This window comes from Petaurus breviceps, unplaced genomic scaffold, assembly GCF_028583685.1.
Source record: "Petaurus breviceps papuanus isolate PSGF00001 unplaced genomic scaffold, PetGlider_PUasm1.0 138, whole genome shotgun sequence".
Lineage (NCBI taxonomy): Eukaryota > Metazoa > Chordata > Mammalia > Diprotodontia > Petauridae > Petaurus > Petaurus breviceps.
This window is the reverse complement of record NW_027185694.1, coordinates 23,391,147-23,400,560: the sequence shown is the minus strand read 5'-3', so window position 1 is coordinate 23,400,560 and position 9,414 is coordinate 23,391,147. Positions and strand designations below refer to the sequence as shown.

The 9,414-nt window shown below is 45.0% G+C and overlaps 1 protein-coding gene across 1 annotated transcript in view; it reads left to right on the top strand.

Moving 5' to 3' along the window:
* Positions 1–176: 176 nt before the first annotated feature.
* Positions 177–9,414, top strand: part of FBXL16 (F-box and leucine rich repeat protein 16) — a 28,037-nt gene continuing 18,799 nt past the window's right edge. The window contains exon 1 of the mRNA XM_069108209.1: positions 177–744. The gene's annotated coding sequence lies outside the window, so the exon portion shown is untranslated. The remainder of the gene's footprint in view (positions 745–9,414) is intronic.

The following is a 9,414-nucleotide window of genomic DNA, read 5'->3' as shown; positions in this document are numbered from 1 at the left end:
GTTCATATGTGTGTACAAGTACAGCCAACCCCTGACTTCTGGCTGTAGACAGCTGAGAAGTTTCAGCACCCCTATTGTCTGTCCCAGAGAGAGGCCACTCCTGTGGAGACTCCCGGCTAGGGGACCCAAGCCAGCTCTCGTGGCCTCATGCATTATTGATAATAATGGCTGTGTCTCTTTAACTGGGATTGGTTTACGACACCATGTGTGCGTGTGTGAGTGTGTGTGTGAGTGTGTGTGTGTGCGTGCGAGGGAGCGAGTGAGTGAGTGAGTGTGTGTGTGTATGTGTGTGTGTGTATGTGTGTGTGTGGTTGGGGGGGGGGGAATAGAGACAGCTTGCATCTCTCATCCTGTGCTCTCTGGATCCCAGCTTGCTGTTTGCTGGGGAGGAGAGGGAGGAAACACATTTTGCTCCCTGCAAAACGGCTTTATTTATTTTTGGGACGAACCTCCAGCCTTTCCCCCAGGGTGGGGAGAGCTCAAAACAGCGAATTCTGATCCGAACCAGGGAGCTCAGCTGCTGCCTCAGAAGCGAGAGAGGAGGGGAAATCGGCCTTCCTCGGACTAGGATTGACCCCAGGACTGCCAGAGACAAGGGGGGGTCGTCTGACTATATCCCTCTCCTCCTCCTTCCCCCTTCCCCCCACCACGATATTTTTCTCCTTCTCGCTTTCATGCTTATCTCCACATGAAGGGAAGACTCCCTGCGGACAGCATGGCATGAGCCCGGAGCCGGCGCGTGAGGTAAGGGCTGCTTCTCGCCAGATCCTTCGCGGCACAAAGCCCCCGGTGCCAGGTTGCATGGATGTCTAGAGGAGACATCCCACCCAGAGGGGCTGTGTGCGGTTACAATGAGAAGGAGGGAGGAGGCACGGTGCTTAATTACAGCCCTCTCTGAGTACCGGGGCAGCAACGAGATGGGCTTATGTAATGGCAAACACTCCTTCCTTGCCCCACTCATTTCCAGTCTGCCCATGCAGACAGGCTCTGGCAATGAGACCAGAGACTACCAGATGCTACCAGGCAGGTATCCCTCCCTTCTTTGGTCCTGCTTTAAGGAGTTGGTGATCTTTGGCCCCTCGTTCCGCATAAAGGGGGAAACCATCAACCTAGTTAAGGCTTGTTTATTTCTTGACGTCTTACTCCTCCCTGCCCACCCCACCCCCTAAGCTATCTCGAATCTTGATTTAGATTCCTCCCTTCTCTAATCTGTGGAGAGTCACTTCCAGGAACACTGTGGGGGCTACTAGCCCAGGATATGTAGTTGCTAGCCAGACCCACTACAGTCAATTGGTAGGAAATGTAGTGGGCCAGGATGGAGGTTCAGAATTGCAAATGCCCAGCTCTCTTCCCCCTCCTACCCTTCCCTCTTACAGTGGGCGAAGGCACTCCAGGCTGCATTTCCCTACCCCATTCCTCCCCTCCCCCCCTCCCAAATGGCACGATGAGCTGTCAATCTATCTTCTGGAGTGTACTAATGTGGTAGTTGGTGGATACAATTAAACTCAGAGATGATGAAAAGTGGATTTCATGTTTTAGGGCAATTGATTACTTCTATTCCCTCAGAAAATTGGAGTCTGCTGGTTTGAGGTATGGGTGGGGAACAGTTCTCTAATTCAGAAAGAACAAGAGTATAGAGTTTGAAAGGGACAATCACTTGGGGTGACAGGCAATGGGGGCTGTATTGGAAAATGATGAGAGGGTGAGAGGGTTAGGGAGAACTGAGTCTGACATCCCTGAGGCCTGCTCAGAGGGGCCTAAGGCCTGGTGTGAGTGCTTAACTGGAGGACAGAGATCAAGGCACTGGACAGAGCTTTCATGCTTTGAGAAATCTGTGCTATGTACTCTTCAGGTTTGAGGATTGACAGACAAGATAACCCTCAATCTACCACCTAGAGCTCCCACCCCTTGTCCCAGTTGCTGTCTTCTCCTTAACTTCCCCCACCCTATTCCTTGCATGCCCCTTTGCCAGTTTTGTTCCCTGTTAGCCAGGGAAGATGGAGGCTTGCTTGTGCAGAGACAACCTATAACTCTCATCACAAACAACTCCAGCAGAGAAAGAAAGAGCTCACTCCTTCACTAGCCTCTCTTTTGCACCTCTCCCTTTCCTGTCTTCCCTGGGCCCTGCTATAGAAGGCCTGCCCTCCACACTCCTATTGCCCCACATAAATGAACAGGGTCATCTAAGGCCATTCAATTTCTTCCTCCCTACATATAAATCATCCCAAGTTTCCTGATTATGCAGCCTTGTCATCTGGTCTTGCTCTTTCCCATAACCTGCCTGATGACGTGAGGTTGCCATAGGTGCTCTCTGAGAGTACATACAACTCCAGTCATAGGTTCAGTAAGAGAAGGTCAGCAGGACACTGAAAAGGGGTTGTATGATACATACCTAGGACCAGAGGAAAGTTGAGAACCTCACAGCTCTAGAAAGACAAAAGTTCTGGATGGGAAACCAGGGTTCTAGGAGGAATAGGAAGGGGGGGACCAGATAGAGTTATGAAAGGGCAAGAGAAATGGGTACTCCCTTCTTAAAGCCTGGGTGTTTGTACTTTCCTGGGGTAAATGGTTGCTCAGGCAATGCCAGCCTAGCATGAGGAAGAAAAAAGGAAGGGCTAGAAGAAACAGGAATCAATTTTTGTATTTTTTGCAGGATTTTGACCCAGGTTGATCAAAGACTCACATTAAACCTTTTCCTATAATGCTCTTCCTGTTGTCTTTGCCTCCTAGAATGCCTATAGCTTGAAAGAAAGCATTCCTTAACAGCTGCCTGGCCCTGGATAGGCATTATACCCCTGTTGAATTCCTTCCCATCTTTTAAAGCCCAATTTAGGAAGAAAGGAAACAGGCATTTTATGAAGCAGTTAACTTTGAGCCAGGCCCTGTGCTAAGCACATTTGATCCTCCCAACAATCCTGGCAGGTAGGAGCTATTATTATCCTCATTTTACATTTGAGGAAACTGAGGCAGATAAGTAATTGGTGCATGGTCACACAGCTAGTAAATATCTGAAGCTGGATTTTAACTCAGATCTTCCTGACTCCCTGCAAGTCCGGCACTCTCTACCCACTGATCCACTTAGCTAACTCTGCCCACTGAGTTACCTACCTTTTCCAGGAAGCCTTACTAGACAGTGTGATGTAGTGGATAAAGGGCTAGAATCAGAGGCAGGAAGACCTGCATTCAGATCATATATTTGACATTTATAAGCTATATGACTATGGACAAATTACCACATCTCTCTGAGCCTCAGTTTCCTCGTTTGTAAAATTATAGGGTCGGACTACATAGTTTCTAGGTCTTTTCCAACCCAAAGTCTGTGGTCTGCTTCCTTGGTTCCTCCTTTTGTGCCCCATAAATAACACTACTTTCCTCCTTAGATCTTACTTGTTTTGTACCTCTCTCATGCACTTAGGATGTAGTATCACCTATTATAACTAACTGGGTATGTGACAAATCTCCCTGGAAGTTCCATGATGATTGGGATCATATCTTATCTAAACTTTGTAACTACCATAAACCTAGAACAGTATGATGCACATAGTAGGTATTCAATAGATTTTAATTGAATTGAATTGAAATGGATCCCATTATAGACTTAGTTCCAATAAGCACTGGAACCTATTTCCCTACTTCAGCAGGGGCCCACTGCCCTTGGCTTGGGAAGGGGAATTTTCATGCCAAGATTCACATGTCAAAATGCCATAGTTAACGTGATCTTTACCCAAATTTCTCTTATACTCAAATCATCCATTCCATTCCTGATTCCTCATAGTGATACAAAGGGGTTATGGGAAAAGCCTAACCATTAACCCCAAGTCCTACTGATCAATCCATCAACAAGCATTTATTAAATGTCTTCTATGTGCCAGACACTGTGTTAGGTTCTGAGAATGAAAATGTAAAAGCAAGAAAGTCCCCACCTTCAACAAGCTTGCAGCCAGTATGGAGGATGAGATATAAGAAAAGAAGTATTTTATAAGCGTTATGAGCAGAAACTTGAGGGGACCACTAGGCTAGAGCCTTGAAATCTCTGGTTCATTAGAATTCCTGGGTTCAGTACAACCCTCAGAAAAGGGAGGGAGGAGACGGGGGGGTGGGGGGAATTCATCATTAGCCAAGGGAGAAAGGTCAGTAATTGCTCAGGACAGCCCTAACCTATGCCATCCAAAAAATCTTTTCTGTGTTAGACAGAGTGTTCTACCCTTTTAGTGAGGAGGAGAAATGGTAGTCTAGGGTGAGAGTTAAGCTTTAAGGAGGCCTTTAAAAGGGAGCTTTAGAGAGAAAGGGTTTCAGAGTAGAAGGAATTGGGAAGATGGCTCTGTGAAAGAGAACTAAAGAACTCTGTCCTCCTTTTCTTACTACACCCTAAGAAGTGTTAGGTCAGGGCACTTTGTTTCAGTCATGATCCAATGGCCTTCATTCCTGTTGTATTGTCTTTGGCAAAGGCCAAGGCCCCCATCTTCTATCTATCTCCCAAGCCATGGCATTAGAAGCTATCAAACAAACCCAGGTATTCAGACAGACTCCCCATTGTTGTGTAAGTAACATCCTTAGGAACTATCTGGGGCTGGAATACCCTGATGGGATAATAGAGAAGCCAGTTCCCCACCCACCTCACCTCAACCCTGGAACCAGAGCCTGACTTCAGTTTCTTCCCATTTTCTAAATAGGCACATGGTAGCGACTCTTTTTCCTTGTTGACACATATGACTTATTCTTTGGTCTGGAGCATTAATGTAGGGTCTCAAGCAATACTCAAGACCTTGTGATGGAGCTTACTCTTTCCCAAGAGTCCCTGGCATGCAGGTGGGGAGACTATAGCCCCCTGAGAACATTTCTGAACTGGGGGTGGGAAGAGAGCTCTGCTGTTATGACATCTGTAAAATGGAAGGAATTTTAATGTGCTTTAGTCATGGATTTTGTCAGTGAAAGTTTCTCAGCTGAGGAGGAAGTTGCCCCCACAATTTTCCTCTCAGCATCCTGGGTGCCCCTTCTTTTCATCCCCTGCCATCTTATTCCCACCATGTGGGAGTTGAAGATTGATGTAAGCTCCCCTAGTCACCTACACCCTCTCAACCCTACCCTATGGAGGCAAGGTTCTGCCCAAGCTGCAGGGCCCTGCAGAGAGAAAAAAGATTTGTTGAAAGTAACCTCATCAAAGAAACTTTGGAGGAGAGTTGGAAATGAGAGTGGGCTGAAAAAGAAGTCAGCAAGGAGAGAGGGAACTAACTGATAGAGGTTTGTCCCATCTTTATGAGCACTCCTCTGAAGGCATGCAAAGCACTTTACATACTTGGGCTCATTCAGGCAAACCTTCAGAGACAGGGGAAAAGATGAAAAAGTCAGAAAGGAGAGGAAGGGATCAAGAGAACTGGAAGGAGGATTAGTAAGAAGGTTAGGGGAAGAAGCTAGGAAGGAAGAAGGTTAGAGAAAAAGCTTATAGGTATTCAATGAAACATGTCCTTCCATAGAGAGCCCAATAGCTTGCTAGTATGTGGGACAAAATAAGGAAATCCCAGGGAAATGAGAGGGGAGTTGTGAAAGTAGGGTCAGAGCCCAGAGAAATCACTAACTTATAGAACAGCAACCCAGTACCTAGTACTTACAAGACTGGATTTGCAGTCTAAAGAGTTCACGTAGGAAAGGAATAGTACAAAAGAGAATATGGCAAGAGGGAGATATACATGTCCTGACTGAATACGTTCTGTGTCCCAACAGAATGGATATGAATGATGTCAATGCAGAAGGAAAGACAATGGCCAGAATTTAGCATTTGCCTTTTAGGAGATTGTCTATCTGGGAGAAAGTGTCTGGGTTCCAGGGCCTGCAGGCTTCAGAGACATACCTAAGACTCAATCCTTACTTTTTCTACCTGTGGGCCTTGTCTGGGGCTCCTTAATGAGGCCAACCCTGACAACCCTTATAGGTTCAGGTCCCTGGGAGAAGGGGCCAGAGAAACGCAAGCATGTAGCTAGTTGGCGGTCAAGGCCCACCTTGAGAAATGGTAGTGGTGGAGTTAGTCGGCATCGCATTTCCCAAGGGGGAATTTCTTAGCAGAAAAAAAAGGCAAGTAACATCATCATTCCCTGAGCATCCTGGCAATTTCTAGTCCCACCTAGTCCCAGAAACAGGGACACTCCTAGACCAACTGCTGCAGACCTTTGACTGTAATTTCTCACCCAAACATATTGCCCCTCTAAGAGTTCATTGTACTCTCCCTCACTTAGCTATACCAACCTTCACACTATCATCTCATTAACGTCTGTAATGATCTCTTGACCACTGTACTATCACTCTAACTTCTATAACTTCCTTTTCATTGTTGGACCATCCATCTAAAGTAACTCAAGTAGTAGAGTACTCCCTTAGCATGCATTTTCTAGTGGGCTTTTTTTTAGCCAGGTGGGTGGTATAGTGGGTAGGGTACTGGACTTGAAGTCAGAAAGATCTGAATTCAAATCCTACTTTAGACACTTAACTAGCTAGGGGGCCCAGGTAAGTCATTTAACCTCTGTTTGTTTCAGTTTCACACCTGCCTCCTGAGATTATTGTGAGGCTCGCATGAGACAATAATTGTAAAGCACTTAGCACAGAGCCTGGCACATTGTACATGCTATGTAATTGTTAGCTAGCATTGTTATTTTTTTTTTATTAAAGAGCTTTGCACACTCTGAAGCACTATGTAAATGCTAGCTCTCGTTATCTGTAATATCTTTCTCACAATTATACTGTCCCTCTAAGAGCTCTAATATCCATCTCCTACACATGGCAGCTGTTTAACATGTGATATGTAATGTGCCTTCCTTTGGCATACCATCTCTCTAACATCTGCAATGTCCTTACCACCTTGGTGCCACCCCACTAACATTTGTAACATCCCTCTAACAGCTACTGCATCCCTTACCTGAACTTGCTGTTCCTCAAATAGCTACAGCTTTCACAGCATCCTTCCACTGCCCCAGATTAGTTCTGTCATAAGGAAGGGTCCCCCAAATGGAGGCCTTTTTTGTTGGATAAGCCACCTTTCTGAATTTCCCTTTAGAGTCCTCTCCAATCAACCCAATAGACCAGAAAAATCCCAGTTCATCAATGTTCCCTTTGTCAATGGGGAGAGCAACAGAAATATGTAGGTGTTCTGAGATTCTCAGAGGTTAAAAGGTTGGGAGCAGCTTCAGGCAGCATTATAAATGTTTTTGGAACTATCTCTTGGGCATCTGGGTGAGATACATCCATTGCCACTCTAGGAAGGATTGTAAGAGCTAAGTCTCTTCTTCCAACACACTTTACCCTCAGGTCCTGAGAAACCTGATGTTGGGAAATCATAACCAAAAGGTAGCCTCTGCCAATGCAGAGGTGAGCATGACTCCTTCAAGAGTCCATGAGTGAACTGGGAGATAGGATATATAGATAATAGATATAATATGTATACGTACACATATCTACACACATACACATATATAGTGTATATATTCACACATACATGCACACATGCATGCATACATACATACACATACAGAACAAGGGTCTGAGGAATGCAGCTCTTCTTTCTTTCCAGGCACTCATGTAGAGAGCAGAAACTTATTGCACTTTGGACATTACTCCCATCAATGCCCAGTCTTAGGATACAGAGAGAACATAAGTTGCCAGTATTCCTCCCCTCATGGTTTGTGAGAAAAGCAGTGACAGGAAGTTAAGTGAATATCCTCACACTCATCTGTAACTTGTCCCTGTACCACTCTTAGACTCCTCCCTATAGTGTACAAAGAATTATCATTTGCATGTTACCACTGGGAAACAGAGGCACAGCAGACTGAGAAATGGACCAAGAAATTGCCCAGGGTCTGACTGTCTCCACATGCTGTGGATCTCAAGCCAACATGCCTAAAAGGCACAGAACCCTAAGAACTGGGGTTTGCTCCTCATGGTGGTTTGACAGTGCTTCTGTCCATGTCATGCTGTTTGAACATTGAATTTAGAATCAGGTGACTTAGGTTTGAGTCCTAGTTTGGCTACTTACTAGTTGGGTGATTTAAACAAGTCACTTTTTTTTCAGCCTCAATTTCTTCATCTGTCAAATGCTGATTTTGTACAACCTGCCTCTCAAAGTTTTTGTAAGAAAAAAAATTCAGTAAACTTTAAAGCGTTATGTAAATGTAAAGGATGAAGGATGGGTTTTTTTTTTTTTTTTGAGGAGGAATTAGCTGACACTTTGGGTTTGCTCTCAGTTTATGATCCTTCCTGGTGGTGCAATGGATAGAGAGCTGGAGTTGGAGTTAGGAAGAACAGAGTTAAAATCCTACCTCAGATGCATTTTAGTTGTGTGACCCTGGGCAGATCACCTAACCTCTTAGGTTCAGCTTCCTCTACAGGATTGTTGTGAGGATCAAATACAATAATAATTTTAAAGGCTTAAAACCCTCTACAAATGCTGGTCATTTTTTGTTGATGTTATCATCATCATCCTTCTGCCTCTGAATACAGGAGTCAAGAAAAATAAGTTAGAGAAAAAAAAGAAATCAGAATGTGATAGCTATATCTTCCTTACCAGATTTAGTTAGTCCTTTATGGCAACACCTAATTCAGTGCCAGGAATAGTTAAATTATTGACTATGATGATCATAATGTTAGATGATGACCCATTATACCACCCAGCTACCTCGTCTTAGGGTCAGCATGTGCTTACTAAGACACTGACTCACTGTGTGACCTTGGGCAAGTCACTTCCCCTCCTCTAGACCTCTGTATAATAAGGGAGTTGGGCTCCATAGTCTACTGCTGTCATTCTAGAATGGTTCTATTCTAAGCCCTCAAATAGCAACTATATCTTCCCTCTGCCCCTAGATATTTATTTCTAAAGGACTCTTTTTTTTTTCTAAGGACTCTTCTTCCTAAAAGTTCATTTCATTCTAATAAATATGAAGGGGGAAGGGATTGAAAAGTAGCAAATAGGCCAACTTAAACAAAGGAAGGACAGTCACTTGTCTAGGGTCTGACAGTAGAGCAGTTGCATAACCAGGAAGTATTAAATACCTGCACCCCCCCCTACACATAGACACATAGGCACAAACAACCACATCCCAAACTTTCCCCACTCACTGTACTACACCTCAGAGTTGCTCTGCAATCTCAGGAACTGTTCCTTTCTTTCTCCCAATGTCTGATACAGTTGGTTGAAAATCCATGGGCCTATGCCATTTAAAGAGCTGATAGCATGTGGAGTAGCCAGACCGAGGCTGGCAGAATGAAATCAAGATGGGAAAACAGCACGGGGCAACTTGATGCTGAGGACAGGAGGGCTCTCCACTATCATAGGCTCGGGAAGGAGGTTTGACACCCAGAGCAGGGGGTTAGAATGTCTCCTGGAAGAGACAGCAAATGTGGGGCAGCTTGAACCCCAGGACACTGGCAAGA